This window comes from Tenrec ecaudatus, chromosome 1 (assembly GCF_050624435.1).
Source record: "Tenrec ecaudatus isolate mTenEca1 chromosome 1, mTenEca1.hap1, whole genome shotgun sequence".
NCBI lineage: Eukaryota > Metazoa > Chordata > Mammalia > Afrosoricida > Tenrecidae > Tenrec > Tenrec ecaudatus.
The window spans coordinates 144334211-144351574 of NC_134530.1; positions in this window are offsets into that span (position 1 = coordinate 144334211).

The following is a 17364-nucleotide window of genomic DNA, read 5'->3' on the forward strand; positions in this document are numbered from 1 at the left end:
GGTGCAAAATTCAGAGAAGCCAAATAGCTCCTTTCTCTTCAATCTGACAACTGTACTCTGGGCAAGCCTCTTCAAATGCAAATACACTGATCACTCAAGGCACTGGTGGGGCTTATCTTTTCAGAGTCTTCTTGGCAGGCATGTCCTCCAGCCAGTGCCTTGAGTACTCAGGACATCCTGGCACCATGATGTGTTAGGCTAGGTAGACTAAAGGAACAAAATCCAGAGACACTCGTATGTGTGTAAGAAAGACCTATATATAAAAGAGTAATTGTATATTGAGAAAACATCCCCACCCAGTCCAAATCAAGTCCGATATCAGTCCATAAGTCCAATACTAGTCCATAAATCCCTCTTCAGACTCACCCAGCCACAGGCAATGGTGCAAAATGTGGGAAAATCACAGGCCAGCGGGTGCAAAGTCTTGTGGATCCAGTGGTGCTGGAAGCATCTCCAGGGCTCTTGCAGGGTGTGGTGTAGTGTGGCTCATCAACAGGAAGGTGAAAGCAGAGTGTGTGGGCCACCTCCAGGGAGAAAGAGGGAGAGGCCGGCCTTGCAGAATCATTTATCTGTCGTCCTCCAATCAAGCTGTGACCTGATTGACAGACCAAACTCTGCCCATGGGAGCCATGTTGGCACAAAAACCTAACTATCACGGTCCACACAGTCAAATACTTAGCATTATCAATGAGGCAAGTACACATCTTTATAATACTCTCTGCTTTTAGACAAGATCCATCTGGCATTAGCCGTGATATCCTTGGCTTGAATTTCTGACAGTTTCCTAACAATGTGCCGCAACCATTTTTAAATTATCTTCAGCAAAATAATTTTAATGATATTGCATATGATTTTAATGCTATTGTTCTGATAGTTTCCACGTTTATTTAGGCCACCTTTCTTTGCAGTGGACATAAATAAGGATCTCTTCCAGAGGACTGGCCAGGTAACTGTCTTCCAAAATATCTTCAGATAGATGGAGTGAGTACTTCCAGCATGGCATTGTTCATCGAAGCACCTCGGTTGGTAGTCTGTCAATTCCTGAAGCCTCGTTTTTTAGCCAATGCCTTCAGTGTAACTTGGATTTCTTCCCCTGGTACCATCAGCTCTTGATCATATGCTACCCCCTGAAATAACTGAACATCAACAAGTTCTTTTTTATTTTTTAATGCTTCCTCTGTCGTTTCATATTTTGCCCCTTAGCCCTTCAATATTACAACTTGAGGTTTGGATTTTTTTTTCTTCAGTTCTTTCCAGCCTGAGAGATTCCAAATCTGTTCTTCCTGTTTGGTTTTCTAGCTCTCGGTCTTTGCACATTTCATGTACCACCTGGCGCGTCTTCCCGTGCTGCCAAAGGAAATCTGTTATTCAGCTCCTGTCTTCATCAGAGAGTCCTGTCACTTTAGGTACTCCAAATTCAAGGTTAAGTGTCAGAGGCTCTTCCAATAGCCTATCTTTCTCTTCTGTCGTTTTAATGACCTTATGCTTTCTTCACGTGTGATGTCCTTAATAATACCCCATAACCGTTTGGTCTTCAGTTGTTACAGTTACATGCATCAAATCTATTTTTGAGATGATCTACATCCAGGTAAGATATATATGCAAGGCTGTACTTTGGCACCCTTAAATTGTTTATATTTTCTTCAGCTTCGACTTGAACTTGCAGGTGATCAGATGATGGTTTGATCGGCAGTAGGCCACTGGTCAGATTCTAATTAATGATGATTGAGTTTCTCCACTATCTCCTTCCACAAACGTAACTGGTGTGATTTCTGTGTATTCTATCAGGTGAGGTCCACGTATATGTACAGTCACCATGTATGTTGTTGAAAAGTTATTTCCACTTATTCGATCATTGGTCTGGAAAATTATATCCTGCCATCTCCAGCATTGTTTCTATCACTGTGTTGGTCTGGGAACTAACTAGGGAAACAAATTTCATATATATATATATATATATATATATATATATATATATATATATATATATATATATATATATAGAGAGAGAGAGAGAGAGAGAGAGAGAGAGAGAGAGAGAGAGAGAGATATTAATATAAAGGGTAATTAGCCCATATGTCTGACACTGATCTACAAAGTCCTCCTCAATTTCACAAAACACACACAGTGACGCTGACTGCAGAAGGAAAGCCGAATCAGTGAGCATGTAAGCATCTCAGCACTGGCAGGGGTCTTCACATGGCTGCTCCAGCACCCAGGGCTGCATCAGGGTAGGTTCATGTGACTTCTCAGGGATGTCTCACAGAAAGGAGCCTTGCCAGCTTAGGTAGGGAACTGGCACCCTGGTCCGACCATCAAAAAGCAATAGACCTGAGAACTCGAAAGGTGAGGCTCACCGAGCCATTTTCTCTCCACCCTTCAATTAACCCCACATGTGTTTATCGGCCAGGCTGGCACAATAAACCTTAACTATCTCAATCACCAAGGCCAAATTTTTTAACTACTGATCCTTTTCATTTATCTTTAACCTCCACATTCCAATCATCCACAACTACTAATGCATCTCAATTTCAGGTTTGATCAGTTTCAGAATGAAGGCTGTAAAAATCTTCCATTTCTTCCCCTTTGACGCTAGTGATTAGTGTGTATGTGTGAATAACGGTCATCCTAGCTTGCCTAACAGTCATACTCACCGTTCTTCTTGGTGGACAGATAGATTTATTCTACCACTGACAGCCTTGTGCTTTAGGATACATTGTGAAATGCTCTTTTGACAATGAATATAAAGGCATTACTTTTCAATATGTGACTGCTAGTAGACTATATGGCGAGGAGGAATATGTTCATTTTAGCACCGAGGCCTACATTATCCATCTTTAAGTATAACACTCTGTTGTTCACAACTTCCAATTTTCCGTGGCTCACACTTTCTACATTCTAATTATTAGTGGATGTTTGCAATTACTCTCCTGCTACCTGGTTGCAAAACCTAGGTTTGGGCAGGGGTCAGCAAGCTCTTAACTACCTAGAACCAAACTCCTGCTCATGTTTGGATAGTTTGCAAGCTTGGAATGATGTTTACACTTTTCAATAGCTGGAAGAAAATCAAGACTAATATTTCAAGACATGAAAATGATATGAAATTCAAATTTCAGTGTCCGTAAAGGAAGTTCATACCAAGGCACACACATTCCTTTATGTCATGACGGTGGCCACTTTCATGTTGAGTCATTGCAACCAATTGCCCACAGGAATTTGCATTCTGGCAGAAAAAGCTTGCTGGCCCCAGGTTCATGCATCTAGGTGCCGGGTGTGAAGAAACAGATGGGATGAAGGGCACATTTTATTTCTGTTCTGTTAGGTAAGGGGCGAGTATCTCTGGGTTGTGTGTGTTAGCAGGAACCAAAACAGAATGAAAACATTAGAACGGAAAGGAGATTGAACCCAGAATGTTCTAGTCTAGGTGTAAAATTAAAAAATAAAAAAAGTAGAGGAGCATAGCAAAAGAGGAAGACCCTGAGCGAGACGGATTGACAGTGGCTGCACCGATGGGCTCAAGCTTAGGAACAAGTGTGAGGATGGCACAGGACCAGGCAGTGTTTCCTTCCGTTGTGCATGGGGTCGCCATGGGTCAGGCCCACTGGACGGCACCGAACAATAGGTCCAACCCACTGCTCTTGAGTCAGGGCAGACTCAGAGTGACCCTGGGGCTCCCTAAAGCTTTACAGAAGCAGACTGCCACGTCCTTTGTCAGCCGGACAGCTGTGAGTTCGAACCGACAAGCAAAGAAAGAAAGAAAAACAAGTGTAAGTGTTTTGGCCACTGCGTCACCAGGACAGAAGCATTCTGGCATGAAGGCATCCCAGCAAACTGACCACGGAACCTTAAGAATCACTTGGCGTATCTAGCAGGGAAGCAACAAAGCCCACAGGTAAGAAACGCACCAGCCTGTGTGATCATGAAGTGTCAACGGGAAAAGACATCAGAAGTTCAAAAACATGCAACCAAATTGATACGAAGGGGAGTGGATGTAGTGGAGACCCAAACCCCACAAGCAAGACAATTGGACAGTCACTCTCAGAACGTCTACACGGAACAGAGGATTAATGTAGGGTGTGGCATGACCCTGATGAACCACCTAACAATCCTCTAGCTCTTTAAGAATTCCTCTCCGGAAGTGGGCAGATTTTGGATCTCTGCTCAGCCCCTCCCTGAATGCAAGAGTACTTTGTCCTAACAACCTGGCATTCTGTGATGCTCCGCCCTCCTGGCACTTCCTGAAGACAAAATGGGTACACAAGCAAATGTGGTGAAGAAAGCTGATGGAGCCTGGCTATCAAAAGTTATAGCATCTGGGATCTTAAAGGCTTGAAGTTAAACAAGCATCCATCTAGCAGAGAAGCAACAAGCCCACGTGGAAGAAGTACACCAGCCTGTGCAATCATGAGGTGTCCACAGGATCAGGTAACAGGCATCAGAAGACCAAAAAAAACAACAACAAAAAACATATTGTTGAGAATGAGGGGGATCAGAGTGGAGACCCAAACCCCATCTGTAAATAATGGGATATCCCTTCACAGAAGGGTCTCAAGGAAGGGATGAGTCAACCAGGGCGCAGTATAGCACCGAGGAAACACACAATATTCCTTCTGGTTCCTTGAAGCTTCCTCACCCCCCACTATCACGACCCAATCCTACCTTTCACTGTGGGCTAGGCTGGAGCATGTACACAGGTACAGATAAGAGCTCATGACACACGAATCCAGGTCAGATAAACCCCTTAGGAACAGAAATAGGGGGAGTAGTGATACTGGAAGGGTAGGGGGAAAGATAGAGGGAGGAGGGGGGAAGAAACTGCAGGGGAAAGGAGAAAGCAGTCAGCATAAGATGTGAAAATAATAATTCATAATTTATCAAGGGGTCATGAGGGTGGGAGGGAGGGCGAAAAGAGTAGCTGACAACAAGGGCTCAAATAGAATGTAGATGTTTAGAAAATGCCAATAGTGGGAGGGAGGGGGAAGGGGAAAAAAGGAAACCGAGCTGATTCCAGGAACCCAAGTGGAAGGCGAATTTTGGGAATGACGAGGGCAACGAATGTATAAGGGTGCTTTACTCAATTGCTGTATGTATGGATTGTGATAAGAGTTGTATGAGCCCCGATAAAAAGATTTATTAATAAAAAGAAAGAAAATACCAATAGCAACATAGGTACAAATATGCTTGATACAATGGATGTATGGATTGTTACACAGCTGTAAGAGCCCACAATAAAATGATCTTAAAAAATATTTCCTCTCCTTACTATGATGGCCCATACGTGATATAATCATTGGCCATGTTGGATTTGCATATGTTCATTTGTTCATGGTAGTCACGATGGTACATGGTAGTCGAGATAGATGACCGCTCAGAGACACTGGCAGGAGTAAGGGCTCCTGAGGATGTGGGAAGTGAGGGGTGGGGGCAGGAAGGGGCAGAGAGGAGAGCCAATAGCATTGATAGGGCTGAGCATAACTGTCTGAGAAGGGAGAGTAAGATATGTCAATAAAAATAGTATTTTTTAATCACTTGAGGTAATTTGGGATTCCAATTTAAAATGTATAATTGAATCATCAATTTAGATTTGCAATTTTACTTTTAAGTCAATTTATATACAAGGTTGGGAGTTTAGATATGGTATTTGATGCCCAAGAATACCCCTTTAAGACACTGAAGTGTTTTGGTTTTCAGACAATTAAGTGACTCCAAAAAAGTGAAATTTATTATATTTTAATATATAAATGCATTTGAAAATGTCCAAAGGAGCTAAAGCATATGCTACTTGGTTTAAAATCCCATTAAAAGCATTTGCTACATTTAGAAATACATAATGTATTAGTCTAGTTACTTTAGAGAAAATAATCCACAAAAACTCATCTCTAAGAGAGTGTTTTTATAAAGGTTAAGTACACATCAAGGAAATAACCCAACCCAGTGCTGCCCAAGCCCACAAGTCCAACATTAGCCCATATGTCCGACACCAATCCACAAGGTCCTCCTCCATCTCACAAAACAGATGCAATAATGCCAACTGCAGGAGGAAAGCCAAATCAGTGGTGGTGTAATCATCTCAGCGCTGGCAGGGGTCTCCACACAACTGCTCCAGCACCCAGGGCTGCATCAGGGTAGGTCCATGTAGCTTCTCCTTGGGGATGTATTGCAGGAAGTGAGCCTTGCCAGCTAATGCAGGGAACTTGCTAAGGCAGCTGAACCCTGGTCCGACCATCAGAAAGCAGGAGACCCAAGAACTAGAAAAGCAAGGTTCACTGAGCCATTTATCCCTCCGCCCTTCAATTAACCCCACATGTGTTTATCGGCCAGGTTGGCACAATAAACAAACTCACATAATAAGATCTGTTAGCTGGACTTTAAAAAGTCGAAGTAATATGCTTTTATTTCTGCTTTAACACCTTACAGTGTTTCATAAAATGGAAGTCATGTCTTACCTGCCCACAGAAGCAGCCCTGAGGACATTTAAAGTGTGCTCTAAAGGGGTTGGGGGTGAGGGTCAGAGTGTCTTGTCGCAGGCACTGGGCTCCTTGCCTTTCGTCTTGTGACGGATTCTCTGTGGCAACCACCAGATGGTGCATTTGCATGTGTTGTCTGGCTGCCCCATCTCTGAAACGTCTGCTTTCCATAAGAGTGATCATTTTTCAGATTTGTAAGTGCTGTAGAAGCCCTGGTGACACACACCCTGGGTGGCTAACCGCAGAGCCAGCAGGGAGCGCCCACAGGCTGCTCTAAGGAAGAAGGATACAAGTCGCAGCCTCCCAAAACCCCAGGGGCTGTTCGACTCTGTCCTGTGAGCTTGCTAGGACTAGGAATCCACTCGGTGGCAGCAATGTATATGCATGTGATCTATATGTATGTGATGTACAGGTATATGTGTGTGATCTATATGCATATGTAATGATATACGTGTATATGATCTATATGTATATGTATACGATGTATATGTTTACATAGTATATGTATATGTGGGGGTGCCCCCCCAAACGGATCTGTTTTTCAATGCTATGCATTCAAATTTTTTTTACAAAACAACCTTATCCCCTTCAAAGTACTCTCCATTATACTTCATACATTGGTCAAATCTGGGATTCCATTCTTGGAAACATTTTTCAAACTCATCTGTTTGGATGGTTGACAGCACCTCCCTCATTTTTCCTTCACCTCTTCAATGTCATCAAATTGCTGTCCTTTCATGTCCCTCTTCATTTGAGGAAACAAAAAGAAGTCACATGGAGTGAGGTCAAGTGAGTCAGGTGTGTGGGGCAAGAGAGGCGTGCTGGTTTTTGCCAAAAACAGGCGCAATGAGCTGGCAGTGTGAGCAGGTGCACTGTGTTATCAAAGCCAGTCTCTGTCTGTCCTACATCAGGCCTTGTGTGTGTGTGTGTGTGTGTGTGTGTGTGTCACACGGACCCACTACCTTTCAGAACCTCTAAATAGAAATCTTGATGAACAGTCTGACCTGGTGGAATAAACTCCAAATGCACTGTCCCCCTGACATCGCTTCCGTTTGGGGGGCGGTACCGCCCTGTACGTATACATGCTGTGTATTTTCTAAAGCCTAGCGGGGAAGTGTGGGGCAGCATTCTATCATCATGCATGTTCCGATTTCTGCAGTGAAAATTATGACTGTTTCCAGTATAAGGGATAAATAATAATTATCAAGTCTCCCATAGATTTAGACAGGTTTTGCTGCCAAATAAATTTGTGCCAAACTTCAGGGAAAAAAAACAACTTTGTGTGGGATACAGAAAGATTTCTCCCAAGTTGTCTCCCCACAACATATGTCAAACTTAGCTGCTTGCTACATGTAGCAAATGACAGTACACTTGGAGGTCAATGACAGCAGGTCAAAGGTTACTCTCCCTAAGGGTTATCAGCCATTTAGAGCAATCAGACTGTAGAGTCTGTCTCACCTTAAGTAGGGCCCACTCCCTTTGATAAGGATGGCAGATTGTTCCCCTGAAGGAGAGCCCAGGGAGGGTGACCCACTCAAGGGTGACCAAGGTTAGGCCTCCATCATGAATCTAGGGTCCACCCATCTTGTCACCTCTGGTCCCTCCCCTTCCTATCATGTGTACACCCCTAGATCATCCCCTTCCTGTCACACTTATGCCTATTGTACATCCCTTCCTGTGACATATGTGGTTACCTGTAATCACACCCCTAAGTATATATGGGCCTTGCCCAGAAATAAAGGCAGACTCTCCTGCACCCTCTGCCCCCGCTGTGTGCGGACCTGGCTGATGAGATCATGGCCGTTCAGGAGGTGAGCAGGCTACCATGAAATGTGTCTGGCTTTCATTTAACTCTCTCCTATACTCTATGTCTTTACTATCATCTTTGTATATTTTAACTGTACAGTTGCGCTTACTGAACTCATGATGGTGTGAAGGGTTGGTTTCCCCAACACTTCTGCTTTTTAGTTTAAGGATTTTCTTGTTTTGTTTTGCATTTTTGTAGCGGCTGCAGCCCTGAAGTCAATGTGGTAAACAGTGTGGGCAGTGCATCTGGCTCCATTCTAAATGCTCTCGGACATGAGCAAACTCGGTCCTCGCCGTGCTCCATGAGAGAGGGTCTACTGTCTCCGTTTCAATGGAGAAACCAAGATGGTTTGTGTGGTTCATTCATCCACCCAAGGTCACACAGTTAGTGACTTGGTGCAGTCTGCTCCAGGGTCCCTGTCCTTGGCATTAGGAAAAAGCATTTCCAGGAAGCAGCCCCAGATCTAGATTCTAGTGATGCATCAAGGTCACGTGCACAGCTTATTAAAACACAGGTTCCTGGGCCCAAACCAAACCAAACTCACTGCCACGGAGTTGATGCCAGCTCAGAGCGACCCTCCAGGGCAGGGTAGAACTGCACCTGTGAGCTTCTGAGGCTGTGACTCTGCCTGAGTAGAAAGCCCCATCTTTCTCCCTTGGATCTACTGGTGGTTTTGAACTGCTGACTGTTAGGTAGTTCTAGCATAGGGATGGGGAATGTCCATTAACGCATGCCCAGAGAGCCAAGCCCGGGAACAAGGAGTGGCACTGCACATCCTCCGAGGTTCAGGTTTCCCGCCGGTAGGCATGGGTGGGCGCTAAACCTGGATTGGCCCACCTAGGCCAGGTGAAATCTATTCAGACAATGGGGTTGATCAGGGGTCGTCCACCACACCTCCCCGTGGAATCCTTGAAAAGGCAGGAGTCCAGAGTAGACAGAGAGACTTGGTCTGCGTGACGCTGAGCAGCTTCCGCCAGGCTGCATGGTCGGGAGGAGTCCTATGAGTGCCGTGTAAACCTGAAACTGCTTCTAACTCTCATTAAACTCACTTGGATCACGAACCAGGCTTCGGCGTGAATTCTTTCTCGTGCGGGGCCAAGGACCGAGGTATAATTCTAGCTCCAGAGGGATCTAACACTGACCTTGCACTTAGCAGCCCAATTTATAACCACTACATCACCAGGGAGCAGGGTCCAATCCCAGACCCACTGAGATAAGCCCGCAAGGTCTTTAGGAAACAAGATGCCGGTGGGCCAGTAGCTCTCCAGAGCTACGTAGCTGTTGGTAGGTAGCGCTGAGTTGAGCCTCGTCTTTTCAGCTTCCAAATCACATCCCTTTTCCTCCACTAAACTGCCTCCCTGTGACCTCTCTTGGGCTCACAGGCTGCTTCCCCGTACTTCCCTCATCTCACCAGAGATCCCCTTAGCAGCAGGAAGGCAGTATGGGCACCGCAAGCCACCGATCTCATCACATTTAACTACTCACGTGAAAGTAATCCAGCCTCTGACACCCGTGGGGGCCCGTACGTGCAATTGTATGGCTGCTAGATAAAGATCATAGTAAAGCCATAGAAGATAGGAAGTTAGGAGAGAAGGTAAGGGAGTCAGGCATATTTCGTGGTAGCATAGTCACCTCCTGGACCGCCATGATCTCAGCAGCCTGGTCCACACAGAGAAAGGGAGGAACAGAGAGTATATTTCTAACAAAGGCTTAGATACACTTAGGGGCATGCAAGTCTTCCTGAGTACAGGTAACCACATATGGCACAGGAAGGGGCCGTACAGTAGGCATAGGCGTCACAGGGAAGAGATGAGCTAGGGGTGTCCGAGTAATGGGAAGGGGAGGCACTGGGGGTACACATGTGACAAGACAGGTGGACCCTAGATTCAAGATGACAGCTTAACCTTGGTCCTCCTTGAGTTGGCCTGACCTTGTCTCTGGGCTCTTGGTCAAGGAGACAATTCACTATCTTTATCAGAAGGGAGTGGGCCCTATTTAGGGTGAGAGAGACCTGTGGGTCGTGACCACATTAGAGGTCAAATGATCCTTTCACAGGGGTAGCCCGATTCATAACAGTAGCAAAATTATGAAGTAGCAACAAAAATAATGTTATGGTTGGGGGGTCACCACGAGGAACTGTCTGAAATGGTCGTGGCATTAGGAAGCTTGAGAACCACTGCTCTCGAGTCTGATTGTTCTGGGGCAGGCATCCTCAAACTGCGGCCCGCGGGCCACATGCGGCCCACGGAGGGCATTTATCCGGCCCACCGGGTGTTTTTGCCCCGTTTGTTTTTTCACTTCAAAATAAGATATGTGCAGTGTGCGTAGGAATTTGTTCATAGTTTTTTTTTTTAAACTATAGTCTGGCCCTCCATGGGGTCTGAGGGGCAGTGAACTGGCCCCCTGTTTAAAAAGCTTGAGGACCCCTGCTCTAGATGGCTGGTTGCCCTTGGAAGATTAACCTCTAAGCAGCTTGTGTTGACTCCAGATGTCCAGTCATTTGCCACGTGATGCAAGCGGCGTCCTAGGTGTATATTTGGGGGACAACCTGGGGAAAAGCCCTTCTGCATCCCAACTACAGACTCTAGAGCAGATTCTGATTCCACTTTTGGCCAAATGCCTGGGCGCCATGTCTGCGCTGTGTCAAGTTGACACAAGATTAACCATCGCAAAGGAACTCTGTCCTTTCAACATACTTTTTCTATACACCTAAAACTGCTCTCAAAAACTTAAGCCTATTAAAATATTCTTAGTTAAAAAATCTCAGTCACATCCTGTTCTCATCACCATCGATGGAGGGAATTCTATGGGGCGCTCAGCTAGCAGTACCATGGCCCTAATCTTAAGAGTGAGCATGTGTGTGACTATCGACGTCCTGGTCGGTAGCTATAGGCTCCCTCTGCCTTCAGCATGCACTCAGATTCCGACAGATGAGCAGCATCGTGTCTCGCCCTGACACCCAGTAGGCACGCCACATAGGCCAGTCCCCTTGTGCAGCGTGCACCTGGAACCACCACTGTGTGCTTGGTCGTCCCTGCGACACTGGCATGACCCACACACGAGGTTCTCCTTGCTCCCGCCTTTGAACCATGGCCGCCCATCTTGTGCCCCCTCTCTCTGTGATCCCAAGCTCCCTCGCGCCGTCTTGTAATAAACAGTGCTCCCCAGTTCCCACACGGACTCGGCATAAACTGGCTCCGAGATGCACAGTTCCCGGGAGGGTGGGATCCCTCTCATTTTACAGAGGAGCAACGAAGATTGTCTGAAGGACCAGCCCCCTCATGGCTGTGCTTCTCCAAGTTTCCCGATTTTAGTAACGGATAGAAGATCCACCTAGAGCTAGGGTGCCTGTTAATCCTCCCGTGCTGTCGCTCCACATGGCAGCTTGTCAGCAAATCCTGGCTGCTCTGCCTCTACCGTATTGAAATATCCCATCGACCCCAGCCCCAGCCCCCAGGGGCTCCATCGAAACAGTCTTCTAACCCCCCTGCCTTCTCTGCTCTCCCAACGCTCCAATCCCTGCTCCAAGAACTCTCAGAGTGGGCTTTGTTTTTAAGTTTTATTAACACATAATTCACATAGCACACATTTCAATAGTCCAATCCTATTCCAAAGAGTCCTGCAATCATCACCAGGATTGATTTTAGGGCATTTCTTCTTCCCGGTACTAATTGTTGTTAGCTTCCCATTTCCGCCCCACCTCCCCCACCACGCCCCTAGAAACTGTTGCTGTCATTGCTGGCTCTATAAAGTTACTTGTTCTGGGCTTCATAAACAAGGAAAAATAGAAAATCAAAACAAAAAGCCAACCCAACAACAATGACGAAAACAGGGAGCAACATCAAACAAATGGGGGGAAATATCCACTGGATCAGAGGGAGATCAATCAAGTGACAAGATGTCACATTTTAGCCACCCTACAAAGCGCCAACCTGATAACAAGCCCATTCCCATCCTGGTCCATAGTCATGGCGGGGGGTGGGGTGGGGTGGGGGCAGTGTTCGCTGGGGGCTCAAACCGCACAGGACCACTGCAAATGGGTTTTGGGTTTTCACTGTCACCCAGAGCCTTTTGCAAACCAGGTGTTCAGAATGTAAGCTCTAATATCGTTCCCTCCTCTGGATTTGGATCTTATTATGCATTTGGATTTATTACATACAACGTCTCAAGAGATTTGCTGCATTGAGCACTAACGACAGGAGACCTGATAGCTGTGGGGTGATGTCAGAGACATCATGCATGAAGGGAGCAAAAGGCCATTAAAGAGACAGTGCGTTAGACAGGGTTCTCTAGAGAAACAAAACCAGAGTGCTAATAATTTTATATCTATTTATACAGATAGACAGATATATAGCATAAGAAATAAACAGTTTATTAACGTATAAAGCAGTACAAATGGCTCAGTGCAACTCACTCCTGTGAGACATTGGCAGTCCTTCAAGTCTTGAGGACCACTGGATAGTCCTCTGCAGAGTAATTCGGGCTATCTGGGCACAGGCAGCAAATAGCAAGGCAGGTCACCAACAGTCAGCCAGATGACAGGGTCTGACAGTCCCCAGCTCAAGAGATGTAAATTCCAATAGTGTAGTGAAGCAGGTCTTGAAGGAGCCTCAAATTACAGCGACACAGTCCACGTGTGTGTTAGGTGTCCCACAGGTAGTGTAGCTTGCAAATTGAGGCACAGAATAAGCAAGGCAGCTGCACACTGGTCCAATAATCAAAGAGCGAGAGACAAGAAAAGCAAGGCTTGCCGAGCCATTTATCTCTCCGCCCTTCAATTAATCCCAAATGTGTTCATTGGCCAGGTTGGCACAATAAACGTTAACTATCTCAGATAGTAAAGAAGAAGGTGACCCCCTGGACATGACCGCTGAGGGGTGTTAGGTTAGCACATCTTGGGAAAGGGACCCCTGAAAGAAAAAGGGAATGGATTGATGGATCATAACAGGCTCTGCTCGCTATTTAACAGAGGGGTTCTCATCTACTCTGGGTCAGAGCAACAGCTGGGCTTGGGACTACTCGTATGGTCTCTCCTCTTTGCTCTTTTGGTGTCTTGCGAAATATGATAGGCAGCATAAGCAGCCAGGGAGACAGCAAGGCAGCAAGGGACCGAAGGCTCCAGGAGTGGGGCCCATGGGAGAGCAGGAGCTTGAGGATCCAATAACTGCAGGACAGGGGAATAGTAAGGGATATCAAATCGACGGGGAGAAGGGTGTAGCATTCAGGATCATGTTTGATCTATTGAAATGTATATGAGAGGAATAACTGAGAGGTAAACGATAGGTTAAACATAATAGTGGGGCAGGAGGAAAAAACTAGAAAGTAATAATCATATATGTAGGTATAAATCTAGATAGTATATCTGTAATTATATAAAGATAGGTGTACACACACACACACACACACACACATACACACAGACTTTGGGCCTCTACTTAAATCTTACCTCAGTACAAGAATGGTTTGTTCTAGTAATGTGGCACTGTATGATACTCACCTTCCCAATCATTGAAGATAAAATGGGTGCATAGGCAAATGTGGTGAAGAAAGCTAATGGTGCCCGGCTATCAAAAGATATAGCGTCTGGGGTCTTAAAGGCTTGAAGGTAAACAAGCGGCCATCTAGCAGGGAAGCAACAAAGCCCACATGGAAGAAGCACAGCAGCCTGTGTGATCATGAGGTGTTGGCGGGAATAGGTATCAGAAGTTCAAACTCATGCAAATTAGCATGAGGAAGCATAGACAAAGTGGAGACCTAAGAACCACCTGTAAGATAATGGGACAGTCCCTCACAGAAAGGCCATATAGGAGGGAAGATATATCCAGGGTAGAGTATGGCACTGATGAAACACATAGCTCTCCTCTAATATGTCCTTCCCTTCCTATGATGGTCCCAGTTTAACCTCGTTATAAGCTTGTTAGCCCTGAGAATATTCATTTGTATCACGAAGATTGCTCGATGCATGAAATCTAAGATAGTTAAGCCCGTCAGAAATAGTAATGGGAGCAATAATTCCCTGGGGAAAAGGGAAGAGTGGGGAGGGGGAACGGATAGCAAAGATGACTGTATAACCCCATCCAAGGGGGACAAATGACAGAATTGTAGGGGAGCGGACACAGTAGATGGTATAAGATATGGCAAAATCATCATCATAACTATTTACAAGAACAAGGGTTCCTGGGGGGCAGGGTGGGGGAGGGCAGGGGTAAAGGGGAGCTGGTGTCAAAGAGTTCAAGAAGAAAATGTTTTTAAAATGATGGTGGCAGTAATTGTACAATTATGCTTGATCATATTGAATTATAGATTATTATAATATCTGTAAGAGCTACCAATAAAATGATTTTTTTTAAAAAGATAGGAAAAAGGACACGATCAAAGTGGATGTCAGAAGAGACTCTGAAACTCGCTCTTCCTTGTGGAGCGGCTCAGGCAAAGGAAAACAAACGAAGGTGCTCAAGCACGGCGATGACACCACCTGGTGTGCTGGACGAGAGGAGGGCCTGCAGCGCTTGCTGATGAAGATCACGGACTGCGGCCTTCAGTGCCGAGTACAGCTCCGTGTAAAGAAGACCAACATCCTCGCAACTGGACCCATAGTTAACATGATAAATGGAGAGAAGGCTGAAGTTGTCAAAGATTTTCTCGTACGTGGATCCACAATCAATGCTCATGGCAACCGCAGTCAGGAGATAAAAAGACGGGCCACATTAGGTGAATCTGCTGCACAAGGCCTCTTTAGAATGTTCAGAAGCAAGGATGCTACTTGCTTTCTCCATTGCATCGTAGGCATGTGTTAAGTTTGACACGGAATAAGGAAGGAAGATGCATTTGACTTGTGGTGCTGGAGAAGAATGCTGACAGTGCCATGGATGTCAAATGAACAAACACATTTGTGCTCCTTAGAGGCAAGGAAGGTGAGACCTTTCCTCATGCACTCTGGACATGTTGTCAGGAGAGGCCTCCTTGGCGAGGTGCATCACGTTTGGTGAAGTCCAGGGGCAGAGAGAAAGAGGAAGGCCCTGGACAAGATGGACTGAGACTGTGGCTGCAGCCGTGGGCTCTTACATGAGGGCAGTTTTGACGATGACGCAGTGTTTCGTTCTGTTTATTCATAGGGTTGCCCTGGGTAGGAAGCAACTCCATGTCACTTAACAACAACAATGTACAATCCTTGGAGCACACAGGCTGATGTGGCCTATGGAGAATGTTGTACACCTGGAAAAGATCGAGTTTAAAGTCCTGGCTGTCTGTAGTGAACGGCCTGGGCCACTGAGGGCTGAATAAAACGAGGTCCCAAAGGCCCCATTAGGAACGTGACCCGGGCTTACTTTCCCAATGGACGGTGACATACTTCACCTTGAGTGTTTCCCAGTGGCAGGCTGTCGCACTGGCTCACTCACCAGCAGAAGCGGCGTTGCCTTCTTCCACACAGACAGACTACCACCACCTCCTGACGTGGATTTCCAGTAAGGTTCGCTAATCACTCTGGTAGGAGTGTCTGTTAATTTGGGGTGATTGTAGAACAATGTTGTGTGGGAGGAACTGCTTGGTCTTCTCCCGCTCCCCTCAAAATGGGAAACTGACCTACTTGGATTGAGGAGTCCCTTGTCGAAGTGGTTTTTATGGTGTACAAATAGGGGGGTGATATGGTCCATGAGCACTAGGCAGGCACACTACCTCATTACTGGAGACCTGATTAGATTAGATGGTCTGAGAACACAAGTCTGCCTTTGTCTTGGCGTTTATCCTTACAGTGATGGTGTCATACACATTTGTCCTTTTGTGATTGATTCATTCACTCAGCATAATAGTTTCCAGGTCCATGCAAATCACACTGTGTTTCATGGGTTTCGTCGCTGGTTTTTAGGGATGTATAGTATTCCATCATGTGTACATACCAGTTTTCTGCAATTGTGAACTTTGATGAAATGAGCATGGGAGAATACACGTCTGCTCATGTTCTGTCAGAGTGGTCTTGTAGGCATCATGTCACGATACTGCTTGGTTAATTCACTGGTGGCTTTCTATTTCCTTCAGAATCAAATCTAAAGTCCTGGCCCTGACCTTCAAGGCCATGCCTTATCTCACTGGCTCACTCGGTTCCAGCCACAGAGACTGCAGAGCCTCTGCACTGTGCCAGTTCTTCTGCTGGGGCTACTTCCATGATCTGTGTGTAGCTTTCTCCTGCATGTCTTTCAAGACCCATTAGAGGGTCTCCTCATGGTTGTCTTCTTGAACCAGCCATCGAAAATATCCCGGCCTCTAGCAATTCACCTTCTAATCCTTTGTTTTATCAGAGTAGTTGTTTCTTTTTTATTTATTCGTGTGTCCCATGAAGAAATTTGTTTCTCCTTCTATCCCACAGGAAGCTCACACTCACTGTGCTGGAGTCCAGGTTCACTCATTGGCCGAGTGCAGGGTAGGGCTGCCCGGGAGTGTCTGAGACCATAGCTGGTCACGGAAGCAGAAAGGCCTGTCTTTCTCGGGCGGAGCTGCCAACCTTGATGACTCCAGCCTTCCGGAGGGCAGGAAGTAGTCAGTAAATGTCTGTCGAATGACCACACCGTCATTGTTTATTTCTTTCTTTTCTTAGTGTATGTCTTCCCCAATGTGAATGCACACTCCAGGAGGACTGGGACTTCATCCGGCTTAGTCCACTCCTCGAGCCCCTCCCAGCCCTGAACAGGCCTGTCTGTAAGAGACAGGTGGAAACAAGGATCTGATGCCGAGGCTCAAGTGGAGAGTAAATGTTTTGAGAATGAAGAGGGCAACGAATGTACAAATGTGCTTGACAATTGATGTATGAATGGACTGTGCTAAGAGTTATATGAGCCCCCAATGAAATGATTTTTTTAAAAGATAGAGAGTGAAGGAGGGGCAACTAAACTGAAGGAACCAAAGTGGGGAGAGAGGGGACAGGGAAACTTAACAGATAACAAACACATTTAAATTGGGCTAGGTAAGCAGACTTGGAATTTACAAGGCCTTGGAGGAAAAGAACACGTCAGGTAGGAGAAACCTCGCGAGATGTTGGACATCCAACATGGCGTCCGATACTTGACGCCACACTTACTATGGCGACCGGGGGGC